General features: G+C 39.2%; 1 protein-coding gene and 1 long non-coding RNA gene across 11 annotated transcripts in view; one reads left to right on the top strand and one right to left on the bottom strand.

Moving 5' to 3' along the window:
- Positions 1 to 1,789, top strand: part of LOC311597278 — a 29,807-nt gene extending 28,018 nt beyond the window's left edge. For 3 of the 10 annotated variants that reach the window (XR_014779165.1, XR_014779166.1, XR_014779167.1), the window contains one exon: positions 423 to 1,785. This is a non-coding gene — a long non-coding RNA (uncharacterized lncRNA). Of the gene's footprint in view, positions 1 to 422 lie in introns of all 10 variants that reach the window. The other 7 variants (XR_014779168.1, XR_014779169.1, XR_014779163.1 and 4 more) reach the window with 6 other exon arrangements.
- CELF2 (CUGBP Elav-like family member 2) overlaps positions 1 to 15,585 on the bottom strand; it is an 823,768-nt gene extending 808,183 nt beyond the window's left edge. Inside the window, exon 1 of the mRNA XM_084783998.1 lies at positions 15,452 to 15,585. The gene's annotated coding sequence lies outside the window, so the exon portion shown is untranslated. The remainder of the gene's footprint in view (positions 1 to 15,451) is intronic.
- Positions 15,586 to 16,586: the final 1,001 nt, after the last annotated feature.

The following is a 16,586-nucleotide window of genomic DNA, read 5'->3' as shown; positions in this document are numbered from 1 at the left end:
TACACTAAATAAAAAGCAATCGTCAACAACCATTACAAAAGAAAGAGCTAAACAGCTTCAAAGTGGAATATACAAAAGAATAAAAGGAAGAAAATGTCGGACTACTCAAAGAAAAATGCATTCCATCATCTTAATTGCCTAAAATTGGGAGTTTAAGGGTCCATTATTTAAAAGTTAAGCCTTTTATGCATAAAAATTACAGAGAAGGTCTGAACAAAGTGTGAAGCAACCAGGGGCACTTTTTGTTAGCCTCAAATTACCTATGAATACAGCATACATTGAGCATATGAGTTTAGGACCAAAATGTTTTAATTACTACACAATGTGTTCTTTGTCCTTCTACCAATACATAGATTTGTTCAACATCTGCTGCTCAGAAAGAGGTCCTCAAATTATATAATTACATTTTTCTTCCTCTGTAGACAAGGATGCTACCCTGAGAAGTGGATCTGGAAATACAAAGACACAATTATGTTACTGGCTGCCTCCCTGCCCGGGCAAGCATAACTACCTGACCACGTCCTCCAATGGAGATGTTGCTAACACAATACTGTTGCCTGTTTTGTAGATCCAACTCAGAGGAGTAAGAACAAAAGAGACTAGCTTTGTACAAAGGGTCCTGGTGAAAGTTCCTGAGGACAGAGTTTATAGGACTCTCAACTTTTAGAAATATATGGGATCCTCCTGAGAAATTTCTATGATCTCTATATGTCCCTACCTGCTTCCGTTTCAGAGTGTGTATCTGTTACCTCCCCTACAAACATCAGTATTGCAGAGAAAATCAGAGCCATAGAGAAACGTAGGGAAGTGTTTGTATATGCTCACAAAAATGGTTCACCAGAAATGTGACAAAGAGTAGCTTAAAATATGTAAGCTCTCTTCCTATTAAGGAAAACCTTCAGTTGCTTCTTGGAATTTGAACATCTGTATTTGGACTCTTGCCTTCCTAAATCGATTGCCATCCTCTTGATCTTCAGGTTGCCCGCACCATTCACAATATACTAGAAGATGGTCTTAGGTCAACTTTTCAGGGCTGCCCTAAGGCAGCCTCTTCTTTTTACCTCTGTAGCTGATATCTTAGCCCTCCCCCCCATGTTTACTATGACTAACCCAGCTGTTATCCTTAGCTATTCATGTTTCCTCTATAGCCTGTTACTATAGACAAGCCATGTTCATCTTCATCATCCACCTTCCTATCAGAGAACTTTATCTGCAGGGACCACCATGTCCTACAATTTTTTTCAGTAGTGGCTGAGAAGCTATTTTTTTCTTTATGTCTCTCTATTTTTTAAATGGTTGCTATTAAATATTAAACACAATCTGAAGTTTACTGTTCATATATAACATTGTGTTGGAGTGTGTTTAGTCATTTATATACCACTACAGCTTTAGTCTGCACTGTCCTGCAAGGACCCACGTATCAGAGGCTTGACCTTCAGCTCTGTGCTCTTCAGAGGTATTAGAACCTTCACGAAATGGGGCACAATTGGAAGTCGTTGGATCACTGGGCACATGATCTTGACACTGAGAGTGTGACCTCAGGCTTTATCTTTCTTTTTTTCATTTCATGGCCATTAGGTCAATGGGTTATTAACCCCCACGCATTTTCTCTCATTGTCATCCTGTTGTATCTATCAGAGACTTAGAAGCTGTAGGTATCCTATATCATGGCCTGGAGCCCACAAAATGTGATGCATCACAAGCCTGTCCTTTAATAATCCCAGCTTACGGAAAGCACACACACACACACACACACACACACACACACACACACATACACACACACATACACACACACACATACACACACATACACATACACACACACATACACACACACATACACACACACACATACACACACACACATACACACACACATACACACACACACACACACACAACACACACACACACACACACACACAGACCTTTACTTCACACTGTGGCACAAAACTGTGCTTCCACAGACGTGAAGGCCTGGAAACCTTGAAATGCTTATTCTCTGACTGATTACAGGAAATGTTGTCTATGTGTTCTCATGCCCATATGGTATGACGTTTCTTTCTTTTTTACCATTCTACTCATTGGTATACTGTAACCATGGTGAATTTGTTACTCTGTAAGCTTCTGCTATTTACATACTGATTGCTTTTATCCATGGGTGCTATTTCTCAGAATATCTCATAGCTTTTATCCTAGACCATGCTGTAACCTACTTGTTCCTCTCTCAGGGAGACCTTCCTTGTTCACCTTATAGAACATAGCACGGCTACTAAAATGAGAGTTGGAACCAAGAAATCTCCTTTTAAGATACAATGCCTGGTTTACCTAATTCAAAAGCTTTCTCTTTCAGATGTTAAGGTAATTGTTAAGAGAACCTTAGTGGAAGGAGGAAAACAAAACTTAGACCCAATATTTACCCATCCTACAAGACCTGCAGGGATAAAGATAGAGCAGATAGAACAGAGGTAGAGGGAATGTCCAAGCAATGCTTGGCCCAACCCAAGACCCACGTCACAGAAAAGAGCCAGCCCCTGACACTATTATCAGTACTATGCTATGCTTCCAGATAGGAGCCTAGCAGAGTTGTTTTCTGAAAGGTTCCAGCCAGCAGCGGTTCTCTAGTAAGGGGAGCTGGGAGGGGGAGCTATCTCTGAAATGGACTCTGTTGTCTGCCTTTTTATCACTTCCCCCTGGTAGGGACTAACTTTCTAGGCCACAGGAGAAGAGGACACACTCAGTCCTGGTGCAATTGATGAGGCGGGGTGGATAGATAATGGGGGGAGCATGGGGAAAGAGCATAGAAGGGAGTGAGGCTGAGAGGAGAGGAAGCAAAAGGCGATGCCCAGGGAGTAAAGTGAATAAATAGATAAGATTAAAAATAGAGTTAGTGTTTTATGTTTTATTCTTTTATTTCTTTTTACATGTATGGGTATGGGTATTGCATGTGAATGTATGTGTGTCCTATGTGCCACATGAAAGCATTGGCCACAAAGACCAGAAGGCATCTGGCCTCTGGGGTTCCAGTTACAGACAGCTGTGAGCTGCCTGTAGGTGTTGGGAGTCAAACCCAGGTTTGCTACAAGAGCAACCAATGCTCTTAACCACCAATGTATCTCTCTAGTCCCTCAATAACTAGTATTTTAGGTCAAATATTTGATATTTAAAGGCTGCAATTTACTGTAGAGGACAAATTAAGAATGAAGACAGTCCAGGCATGGTGGTGCATGCCTTTAATCCCAGCACTTGGGAGGCAAAGATTGGTGGATCTCTGAGTTTGAGGCCAGTCTGGCTGCAAAGCCAGTACAAGATAGCTAAGGCTACACAGAGAAACCCTTGAAAAAGTTTAAAAAAAAAAAAAGGAGTTAGCCATCTCCTCTCTTAGCCAGCATTTCTAAGAGCTTCTTATGTAAAATATAGTCTCGGTTTTTCTTTCAATAAGTTGATGATTATTCCTCTTAGTTTGTTTTACAAATATGATAGACTAAAACTATAACAATGATGCAAAACAAAACAAAACTAAACTAAACTAAAAAGTAGCCAAACATCGCTGCAGCATATTATGGTATAGACCATTCCTCACCAATGTTTCAATTTTTTCTCTTCATAAGTTGCAAAAATAAATCATTGGAAGTTTTTTCCCTCTAAACCTTGCTATATGTCTATTTGGCCATGATTCCAATATACGGCCTGTTATAAAATATTATCACAAACTAGGTGACTTAAAACAACAGAAATCTAATGTATCACAATTTTAGAGGTTAGAAGTTCAAAATAAAATTGTAATTCTCCCTCTGAAACCTGTAGGGAATGTCTTTCTTGTTCCTGATGATTTACTGGGCTTTTCTTAGTGTGCAGAGGCACAAGTGTGGCCTGTGCCTCAATATCTTAGGGCACCCAAGTCAAATCCTTCTGTGTTCTGTCTTGATGTGGCTATCTACAGAATAGCAGATTGGATTAAGGGCCAATCTCACTTCAATATAATCTTAACTGATTCCTTCTGCAATGGCTCTTTTCCAAATTCATCCACATTGTGAGATCCTGAAGATAATCCACCAACCTTTTCTTTTCCTAGGGGTTGAGTTCACACTTTAATCCATTATAGGATCCAAAGCTGTAAGAACAGGATTTCTTCTCTACAATTCATTTTCATGAACACATAGTGCATTTTTTTCTTACTTATGCCTGTGAAGATTCTTACACACATACTTGTTAGTTGCTATTGTAAATGAGTATTTATTTGATAATTGAAAATTTTGGTCAATGACATTTATATTTTTCAATAAGCCACTGTTTGAAGGGTAGAAATGAGCAACTGACATAAGCACCTATCTTGCATAGGATATCAATATACTTATGACCACCAACAGTGGCCCCAGTCAGCCATCAGTGCAGTGGTTGGAATCATTAGATGACTAAGCTAGACACTCATCAGTTTGTTCCATAGCAGAACAAAGCTCATCCTATTAGTTGATTTACTCACCACGGTTAACAATACCTGACAGTGGATCAATAACCTTTTTGACTGACAGTTTGAGGGAATGCAATTCCAAATCCTCATAGAGTAAGCATTCTCAGGAGAGACAGGTCACCCAAAGATCCTTCTGTAAAATTCAATGCTCTCAATTATTTTCTATTTGTATATATTATTAATTGCACAAAGTAATAGTTGTCATCATAGCATTTCAACACTTCTAGATGTAAAAATGCATCTGTGTGATGGGAATATATCATCCACTTAATAATTAAGAATAACTAGAGGGCAACTTTGAGATTGATGTACTTGAAAAAAAGATATAAAAATTTGGCTTGAAGTAACATACGTTTAAACCATTGACGTGAGACATTGCTATCAGTTGCATATCAATACACTTACAAGAGTAGTCTACAGTTAGGTCAATGGAGTCACAAACTGTATAAACTTTCTGCAAAGATAAAGACTGGATAATATACAAAAAGGTCATAGTAGTTTAGGAAGAGTGGGATATGTCTAAGTGTAAACAAAATATTCTAAAGTTCCTTAAGAAAGATAATTGCATGGGGTAAAAAGTGTGAGTTCATACACTAATGCTATTTCCCAATACATGACTGTGGCAGCGGAAAAAAACCAATCCTCATCAGTAAATATTTACATAAATTAGACATGAGGCTGCCAAGTGGGAAGGTGAAACTTTAAAGATCAAGATAACTGTAGAGAAACACAACCCAAAGCCACAGAGCTCGGAGGACGGAGGAGCTATATACGTTTAGTGTAGAGATTTTAGAGTTCATCAACAAGGAAGGAAGAGACCAGAGATGAACATATTCCTGAGAAGATTCAGGACACAAGACATGTACTCTTTATTTCCTTTAAGCTAAAAACACTTTCTAATTGTGCAATGCATAGGCAGCAGGGAATTAGCCGTGTGGCTTGGAAGTGTCAAAAGCAAGATCCAGGGGATATAACCAAAGGATCTGACTTAGAAAAATGATATAAGAAACCAAGACCACACAAAGCTGAGGAAATGGAAGCCACGCTGAGAAGTTGGTAAGTGAACAGAAACATCAGTGACTGTGCATCACATGGAAAATCAATTGCTTAGTCATGTGCAGGCAAAATGAAGAGTGGGATAAAAATGCAAGGACTCTTGGAACAGTACGGGGCCCATTGCCACAGGAGTAGATAATATATATTATGTATATAATATATAATAACAAGTTTATAACAAAAACTAAACAGACATGAGCACAAACATAAAAGTTTAACACACGGAGAGGAGCCAGGATGTAGAAACAGACCTCCAGTGCTTCCAGGGGCTAGGGTTAGCTCACAAGGCTTTTATCCCAGCTGCAAGGCTCGTGCTCACATAACTAAAGGATGTATGCTGTCCTAACTGAAGACTTAGGGGATCTAAACAAATAAGGGAAAACACCCTAACTGAAACCTTCAATAAACCAACACTTCATCAGGGCAAACAAACAGCTTGGAAATGATAGCGTCAATAGCCTGAAAGATCTGTCTGCACAGATTACCTGGTTTGGAAGGTAGTAGAAACAGGATGGAAATAAACGGGAACCTTAGGAATGTACAGAAGAGTAGTCAAGCCTTAAGATATGCAGTAAAGGAAAGATAAATACGATGAAAGCAGTCTACAAAGTGGCACCATTTCTCCCCAGATTGGTGTCTCCAGACATTAAATTCAGATCCAGAGACATTAGTCAGCTTTATGTGGGGTTGAAACAAAGAAAGTCATTCCTAAGCACACTGCAGTTTTAACTCCTGAAATACAAACTTAAGATCTTGAGCTTAGAGAAGCCACACACAAGAATTTGCAGTGAGATGCTTAGATTGATTATTGACTGCTAAGAATTAACAGAATTCAGTTGACATTGTATGTAAAAGCACTAATAGAAGAAGGTAGCCAACGATGAAATCTGCAGTTGGTGAAGCCATCCTTACAATCCCAAATGAAATTAAAATGCTTTCAGGTAAACAGAGTGTAAATTTGTTACTAGTAGAATTATATTCCAAGTATGAAAAAATAATGTGAGTTCAGGTTACATTAACATGTGTTTCTCTTAAATTCTGAAAAAAAGAATAACAGAACTGAAAGTAAATAGTAAATAACTTATTGATGAGCTTATAATGTGTATGTATGTTGTATGTATACATAAGTACATAATAAATATTTTAAAAGACTGGTGATCAATAGAAATATACTGATTAATGGATTATGGTAGGTTTAAATGTAAATTTTAATCCTAAAGTAATCACAGAAAAACAGTGCAAAGACAAAAGTAGATAAACAAACAAAAAAATTGAAGTAGAATTTTTAAAAGATTGGTTAGGTAGTGGGGGAGGAGGACCCCACCTGTCAGAGGTCTAGGGGAGGGGAATAGGGTGGAAAAAGAAGGGAGAGTGGAAGCAGAAAGATAAGAGTGAGGGGGCTACAATTAGCATGTAATGTGAATAAATTATAATAAAATAAATGAATAAGATCTAAGCAAAATGGTGTTCTAGAAAAAAGAGGAAGGCTTCATAATGAATGAAGGTTAACATAGTAACAACAGATAATAAGTTTACAGATGCTCAATAATATATCTTCAAAACATCAAACAGGCCTATACAAAACAAGCACGCAGATCTGAGCTGTATTCCCAGCATCTGCTTTAATCAAGCAAGGCCAACATGGTGACATGCATTGGAATCCCAGTGTTGCAGCAATGGAGGTAGGTAGAGTTCTGTCTGCCAGCACAGCCTACTTGGTGAATTCTAGGCTAGTAAGGGATCTTGTCTAAAAACCAGGGTGGATGGTGCACAAGTGAAACAACCAGTGGTTGTCCTCTGGCCTACACATGCACATACACATATGCATGAGTTCTTCTACACATATGTGCATACATGTGAAACCTACATACATACACATAGGAATACATGAGATAAAAATTGAGATAATCCAGGGGAGGAAAAGACAAGTCTATAAACAGAAATGAATAGAAAACTCTATTACAGTCTCTGAACCTGAGAAGGACATAGGGGCAAAAAAAAAAATCAGTAAGAAAACAGAACATAAGGGGACCACCAATATAAGTTACAACCATTGAATACTATGCAGTATAACTCTGAAGCACATGTTCCCATTACAGACTTAGAGTTTCTCCAAGATAGGCAATGTGTTGGGAAAAGTATCAAAGACCTTGTTGATCTCTGCCAACAGTGAAATTACATCAGAAACCAGTAACAAAAAGACTTTTAGAAAACCATCCTGTATCTGGAGAGACAAAAATATACTTCTCTAAATTCAATGGGAGAAAAGAAATAGACAAAAAGTAATTAGAAAATATTTTTAGCTAAGTCAATGTAAACTTGTGAGATTTTGTTTTATAAGTGGAATTTGGGGGCAAATCCATAACCTTATTGGTACATACTATGAAGGGAAAAAAGAGCTAAAACTAATTACATCAGCTACAATCATAAACAGGAAAAAATGGGTCCTCTAGCCCCCCCCCAAAACCTTCAAATATGTGATTTCATATGGCAAAAAAAATCCTCACTGATGTTTTGACAGAGAGAATGTTATGGGACATATTGATGGGTACACATAGTAACATGGGCCTTGAAAGATGGAGGTCTTTCTCATGAGATATGAGATAGAAAATGGCAGAAAGGAGCTTTGATACATGAGAAAAAGGTGACTTTCCACAGCTGGCTTTGAAGACTGGGGAATGGTTTGGAGGCTACAGCAAAGCATGTGTGACTGCCATAAGACAACTGGCAGGTATGAGCTTTAGAACTGCAGGGAAATGACTTTCCCTAGAGGTCCTTGAAGGAAAAGCAGAGCTGTGGAAACCTTGACTGGTGACACTTGTGTCATACTTCTGACCTACAGAACTGTAAACTAAGGCTGAGGAGATGGTTTTGGCCACATTACAATGAAAGACTGAGTTTGGATTCTCCAGCACCACATCGAAGTCTGGGCATTGTTGTGTGTGCCTGTGATCTCATTCCTGAGGAAGCAGAGATAAAAGAATCCCCAGAGCTCACTGCTCAGCCAAGCTAGCTGAATTGGTGAGTTCTAGACTCAGTGGATAACCATGACTCAAAAGCTAAGGTAGGCAGTGACTAATAAACAGCCCCTATGCTGATCTCTGATCTCCACACATGTGGTGCATGTGTACCTACAGACATGTACAAACACACACACACACACACACACACACACACACACACAGACACACACAGACACACACACAGACACACACACTACTCCTAGGTTGAAAATGATTGAGGAATCTATCTGACTTTCACATTCATGTGCACATACATGCTTCCTTACCTACATACATATGTATACCACAAATACAGACACATACATTCAAACTTCATAAAATAATAAGATTGTGTTATTTAAGGCCCTGAGTTCACAGAAATTTGTTAGGGCAGAAACAGAAGCTGGAGTGAACTAGCTTTTTTCTTTTTAAGAGAGAGAGATTAAACTAGAACATGTACTGTTAATGAGGGAACTGATGCAACTCTACGTCTTATACAAAGAACAAGAGCATGATGAACATTCTATGACCATATTGTGATAACTCAAGTAACATAAAAGTTCTCTAAAGAGCATAAATTACCAAAGAGACCTGGAGATAAAACTGGATTTATAATCATGTTCTTCTATAAAGAAAACTATAGGACCAGAGACCTTATGGGTAAATTTCATCAAATAGTCAGAGAAAGAACAGTTTTAATTTGACACAAAATGGTTTGTGAACCAGAAGAGAAAGCAATATTTCCAACTATGCTATGAGAGCATTTTTAGACTCATTGCTACTACACCAAACACACCAGAAGACAGATGCCAGCTAGCTTCTCTCTCTTATAAGGTATTAGCAAATCAGATCCTCAGCATGCAAAGGGGCAGCATCCTTCACTGGAAAAACTCTTTAACTCATAAGAAAGCCGAGAGGGCTTTTTCCTGATGAAGGTTATGGCCTCTTCCCACTCTGTGGTAAGAGATTTAGTCTTTTATCTAAAACTAAATCAAAATCCTCAACTTTCATCATTTCTATTTATTAATTACTGCAAATTCTAGATATTTCAATCAGTTAAGATAAATAGAAGAAATGATAGATTGTTTTCTAGACCACAGATAGTGGTATAGCTAGAAAGTTCTAGGAAATATCTTCTTAAATGTTCTCACTAGAAATAATAATTGAATTCATCAGTATCAGAGTCTAAGCGGTTATTATACAGAAATCCATAGTTTTAATGCAACAGATACAAATATTTAGAAAATAAAACAAGACAGTGGTACTTAAACAATGCCTATACTCACTTTATATTTAGGGATGCATGTAACAAATTGGAGAAATAATTATACTCAAGCCATGATCCATTGCTGGAAAGAATTTAAAGAATGACAAAATGACGGAGAATAATGAAGTAACTGTAGACGGCGGCTTAAGCCAGGGCAGGCATCAGCTCTACAACTGAACTACGTATCTTATATGATTCTCTAAGAGTCTCCAGAGCCTTTTTATCTGGGTAGAAATTTACTAGCTAATTCTGAAAGTTATAGAGAAATGAGAACAATTTATAAAAGCCAAAACAGTGTTTAAAAAGAAGAGCAAATATTGATCATTTGGATTATCTGTTTTTAAATTTCTACCACAATTCTAGGGCGATTAACACAAAATGGAATTAAAGGTAGACACATCAGCTGATAGCCATCCCTATGGGAAAAGTATGAACCTCAATATAGTGACTCATAACACACTGCAGATCTATAGTTAGAAATGAAATGATAATGCTGGCACGGATGTGGAGAAAGGGGAACACTCCTTCATTGCTGGTGGGAGTGCAAACTTGTACAACCACTTTGGAAATCAATCTGGCACTTTCTCAGAAAAATTGGGATTAGGGCTTCCTCAAGACCCAGCTCTCCCACTCCTTGGAATATACCCAAAACATGCTCCACCACAAAACAAGGACACATGCTCAACTATGCTCATAGCAGCCTTACTCATAATAGCCAGAACCTAGAAACAACCTAAATGTTCCTCAGTGGAAGAATGGATAAAGAAACTGGTACATTTACACTATGGACTACTACTCAGCTATTAAAAACAAGGAAATCCTGAAATTTGTGGGCAAATGGATAGAACTAGAAATGATAATACTGAATGAGTTAACCCAACCCAGAAAGACTCACATGGCATATACTCACTTATAATTGGACACTAGCACAACAGAGATGTACCATGAAAGTCTTCACTTAGCAGGAGATTGGATAGATGTGGGGACTCCCTATTGGGACTCTAGATGAGAGAAGTATGGGAGAATGGGGAAATAGAAGGATCCAGAGGGTCCTAGAAACCTACAAGAATAACATCATGATGAGTGGATCTGGACCCAGGGAGGTCTGCTCAAACTAATGCACCAACCAAGAACAATAAATGCAGTAAACATTGAACCCCTATTCAGATCTAGTCAACGGACAGGACATTGTCCATAGTTGTGTGGAGAGTGGGGACTGACTCTGACATGAACTCCAGTGCCCCAGATTTGACTGCTTCCCCTTGGTGGGGAGGCCTGGTGGCACTCAAAGAAACAATGGGACAATGGAATAATGGAAAAACTATATTAATCAAAATAAAATGATCATTTAGATATATCATTAAAGAAACAGGAAAACTCATATGCTGGGAAATAAGTATTTTCTATGTAGATAGCTGAGAAGAAGCTTCCATCCAGGATATAGAAATCATGCCTGCAGCAAAATATTAAGAGAGTGCACATAATATGATTTTTTAAAAAAATAGATGGAAGGCTTGAGCAGACACTTCCCAGCCCTTCAATGTAAAGAGACACAGCACCAGTAGTTCCCATGGCACTGCTGATAAAAAGCACAGTGAGACTCTGCTACACACGCTACTGAATGGTGCCTTTTAACAACACCTGTTGGCAGACACTCCACACCTGGTGCTCTCCCACACTGCTGGTAGAAACATACAGTTCTACAAATAACTGGGGAAACAGCTAGTTTTCTTATTTATATAGGTATACACACTTACTACTTAACCCCGTATTTTTACTTCTAGGTATTTCCATGAGGGAAATGGGTATCCATAGCCACATAAAAAATTTCAGCAGGAATGCTTCTATGATTTGGCTCTTAAAAGTTTCTGTGTTGAAACTATCAAGATATCCACCGACAGATGACTAGATGAAGCAGCATATAATTTACCCTTACAGTGTGAAATGCTATTTTGCAGCAATTGGAACGACCATGTATAACTCCCAAAGGTATTATGTTAAGTGTATGTTTCCAGTCTTCTAGCATGATCTAGAAGGCAAACTAATCTAGTGAGAGAAAGCCAAGGCTCGGCGTGGCGGCACAGGGATACCAGGAAACTTTGAATGTATGTTTTCCACCTCTTGGTTGTGGTGTTTCACAGTTCTGTGTATCAGTGAGATCTTACCAAAAATTTCAAGTATATTTGTAAAGTATATGGAATTTTTAAGCCTCTGTCCTCCTCCTGGGCCATCCCAGCAGAGTACAGGACTGCTAGGTTTACACTCAGACCTCAGCTGCTTTATTTCTTAGTGGTCCTGTGGGATACGCCAGTGTCAGTGATGGCAGGGAAGAGTCTAAAACCAAGAGATGGGCATCAGCCTGCACTGACTCAGTGCAGATGCAGCTACCATTGTCTGTAACTGACTCAATCATAATTCTTTTTAGGACCACTGACACACAAGGTCTGCCATAACTGCTTCTTTCTTTTTATTGGAGTTACACATTTGCATCACAGATAAAATACATCAATTATAGTACTTGAATGAGGCCATTCCCCTCCTTTCAAAAGACAAGGAGACAGAGCCTCAGAATATAAAACAATAAAAGCAGTGGGTGGAGTGGAGATGAAGTTTCATATTTCCTTATATTTAACTCATATCTCTTGTTTCTTTTATACCCTGTAAACACAGGTTTTAAGACAATCTATATCAGCAATTTAAACGCATACACACATGTATGCCTATGTGTGTGTATATGTATGTGTGTATGTGTGTGTGTGTGTGTGTGTGAGAGAGAGAGAGAGAGAGAGAGAGAGAGAGAGAGAGAGAGAGAGAGAGAGAGAGAGAGAGAAGAGAATACATGGCTGTAGAAAAATGACCCAAGAAAATATGGGAAGTGAAAACACTAATTTTTTTATCATCTGACACAACGCTAAGTTCATCAAGACTAATTAATCAAATTACCCTTACTAGTTTCCTAGGTACACTTTCACTACATTAGAATTATTTTGATGATCAAGGTGCCACTTTTTCATTTTATTGCGTGCCCCGCCCCAGCTTTGGACATGCTTGTTTTGTTGATACTCAGCCCACCTTTAGGAATAAATGCAGCAAACGCCCATTGTGTCTGCAGGACACGGTTCTTATGCTTTCAAACTGCCCTTATGGTTTCAGTCTGGCATCACTGGTGATTTCGTCTGGATGTTGGTGTGAAAAGTCATGATGTGCGCTCCCTTCATCAGATATTTTCTACTTCAGCACCTGTGCAATTATAAGGTGCAAACTAGTCCCACATGCCCCCGGAGCTAATGATAAATGCAGAATTATTGTGAAAGAGTTTCAACTTGGATATTGTCACGTCACAGCCCTTCAGCAGGGGAGGAATAAAGGACATGGTGACATCATCTACGTTTAGCGATCAGAACTCGGGGCTGTTGCTGGTTCTCTATCTGGTGGGGAAATGGGTAGGGTGAATGTGACCTCGGTGTTGTTCAGTGTTTTGTTCATGGGAAAAGCATCACTTCAGAGACAGAAATCTACAGAATCATGAGGTGATTACTAGTGTAAGTGACAGAGCCCCGCAACGAAACCCCTGGTTTTACACAATGTTCGGTAAGAGAGCTCGGCAGCTTTCACACAGAACGGACTTGCTAGCTCCAAGTCTGGTGAACATGAGAATCTAGAGAGGTCGGGCTTATCCTGTCCTATTTTTATTTTGTTCCACAAATACAGTTTTGGAGGACCTACTGACTTTTATTTGTCACCTGTTCATTCACTTAGAAATTTGTGAAAAGAAAACCCTGACTTCCAATATTTGACAATTTAAGAGAAGGGTAAAATTATAAAGAAATCTATTTTCTTTTTTTCATAATTAAGAAATAAAAATGCTGCTGTTTGACTTGCATGTGGCTCTGTGTAGCACTTTCAAACCACTGATCCTATGCAAAGTCACTATGGAGTTAGTTACTTGTTACTGGGCAACTGTTTATTCCAATTATTACTGAAACATGGCTAACAGACAGCTACTGGTGAAGAACAGATTTTTTTTTTAATGAACTATTAAATCCACAGCATTTTCTCTTGTTGTAAAGAGGCAGGAATTATTTTAGCAGTTGACATTTCCTAATGTTCTGAGGTCTTTTTAGACATTTCAAGTGGTCTAAGGGCATTGGTGAAAACCCAAGGGCGGCAAGGTTCAGAGCTGTTAAATGTAGGGATGACACAGTCAGACTGAGCAGCTCCAGAGACCAGTGTATGCGCTCCTCCATTCTCTCTAAAACGCAAAGGCTCACAACCTTCAGAAATCCATAGGAGACGTCTTCTTTATGCAAGACTTTGGTAGGAGTTGCTAACTACTGCTTCTGAGTGCCTTTCATTCTATTTCATCTTATCCGTTTTCTTTTTAAAACTAAGCTTAAAATGCACAGTGGAGGATGGCAAATTATATTCCTTGATTTTTTTAAAATGTAGTTTAAGAGAAAAATGTAAAAATCCTCACTTCTAAGTTTCTTGACCCAGATCTAAGCCAGACGCAGATAGTCTAATAGTCTAGCCCTTTCCACGAGTCTTCCTATTTCTGACACTCAAATCTGTATAAGATCAAAACTTAGTACATAGAAATATACTTGTAAATGACAAGCATCGTGTTTGGTAATAATGACAATGGTGGTAAATATCTCCATCCTTTTCTTCTTCATACAGTCTAAAGTGTATAGGCGACAGGTACCAACTAACAGAAGCGAAATGCATATGCCCCAAAGAAGGGATGTCCTATGGTCTGCAGAGAGCTAACCTCTAATCTTCATCTACAGCTAACAGTCGTACAGTTGGGAACATTGTTCAAGAGGTCAGTTCTAAAGGCAGGGAGAGAATCTCCTCTCTGGAAATTCACAAGGTGTAGTTTGAATCACCCCCCCCCCACCACCTCCCGTCACAGAGTAACAGGTATCAGCTTTCTCCATAGCCGATCCAGTCAGAGTGTGGGGAAATACTTGTTGAGTTTAATTGGGTTGAATTAAAAATTGTCCTTTCAAAGGATCAAGTTGGCATCTCAAGTTCAAGGTCTCCAAACGATATAGGCTCTCCGCCACAGCTGTCTAATGAACCCCTGACTAGTTACAGATAAAGGGGATTAAAGCCACTTCACGCAGCAGCACTTGCTTTAGTCTTTCATTATCTGGACTACAGAAGTCTGTGATAATTACCCTGTTCCACAAAACAAAAGAAGTTTAATCCTTGCACTTCCTGTTTGAGAAGTAAGCAATAAAACGTTATGACGGGTACGGGTCTTATCGGGATAAATAATAACACCACCTGTCAGGCAGCAACTTTGAGGAAGTCAAGACTTCGTTCTCACAGGACACTGAAACTCCAACCCCAAACAACCAAACAAGCTCCTCGACACAGCGTAGCAATCTCAGCCCTGTTGCAGCCGGGCATGGCATAGTCAGTTTACAGAGAGAAACATCATCAGGGAGGAGAGGGATGCGGTTATTCCTTGTGATAAGTATGACGCGGAGGTCATATATCAGGCAATTATATCTTTTCAGTACAGGCTAACCCTTCACAGCAGGGATGCCACGCTTATGACAGCATTAGAGAGACAAAGCCTTCAGCTCTTAAAAAAAAAGCCAAAAAAAAAAAAAAGATTAAAAATTAAATTCATTTTCTTACCAGCACGTTGCAGCACCAACTCGCTCACGGCAATGTTGCCTTTGCAGGTTCTCCTGGATGCGGGGAGACAGGGAGGGGGGGGGCAGAGAAGAAGCAGGATGGTTAAATTAGCGTGCTGGAATCTTTTCAGTTTGTCGCAGAGAGTAGAAAAAGAAAAAAGAAAAAAAGAAGAAAAAAAAACTCAGTAATTTAAATTTGCTCTCAGTTCAGGCTGCACCGCTGGGCCCCGCCCCTTCTTCCCGCTGGGTTCCCCTACCTGCAAGGCTGGGACTGACGGCCACTGTTCAAACACAAAAAGGCAGCCAGCATGCTGGGACCATTCTGTCTGCTGTTTGGGTCTCACTTGTCCTGCCAACTAAGCATCAGCACCAGGAAGGTGCTCTGCAGCTCCTTTTCGGGCACTCACATGTCACTTCCAACCATGGGAGCTGATCACACCCAGCTGGGGGTTTGTTTACAGTTTGCTTTTTTTTTTTTACTCCACTTTTATATCATTATTTATTGTAATTATATTTTTACTAATATTATTTATCTCATGCCATCTTTTGTATTCCCCACTGTCCCTTCTCTCCTGTTCCAAAACACATTCTCTCCTGTTTTTTTTTCCTTATATCACAAACATGGAAGTATCTATGAACACAACAGAAGACATATCAAAATTATAAGAGCTTTCATTTCTCTTTGGAATTTTTGTTTGCCTTTTTTTCTTTCTTTCTTTCCTTTTGAGCCTGCAATTTGAGGATAATTTCTGTGAAAGCATTCCCAGGACCAAGTCTCTAAAAGCACCAGAAACTAAGAAGGATGAAATATGGTAAAAAAGTCTCCATAATCAAATTCAAAATGTTTATCTTAATATATATGGTGTGAGTAAATAACTGAAGACCACAGTGCAAACCTTGATGCATACTGAAACCTTAACCTGCAATGTGGAAACCTTTAGAACTTTAGCAACCGTAGCAAAACCCTGATACTTAAGACACAGCATGTTTCTTTCTAGCTTGGAGTACCAAAAAGGTACAAGAAAAGACACCATTCTTCAGGCCAGGCGGTGGCTGCGGATGCCTTTAATCCCAGCACTTGGGAGACAGAGGCAGGTTGATCTCTGTGTGTTGGAGGCCAGCCTGGTCTACAGAGT

The sequence above is a fragment of the Acomys minous genome, assembly GCF_964271855.1.
Source record: "Acomys minous genome assembly, chromosome: 5".
NCBI classification, from domain to species: Eukaryota; Metazoa; Chordata; class Mammalia; order Rodentia; family Muridae; genus Acomys; species Acomys minous.
This window is presented reverse-complemented; position numbering and strand designations above follow the sequence as displayed.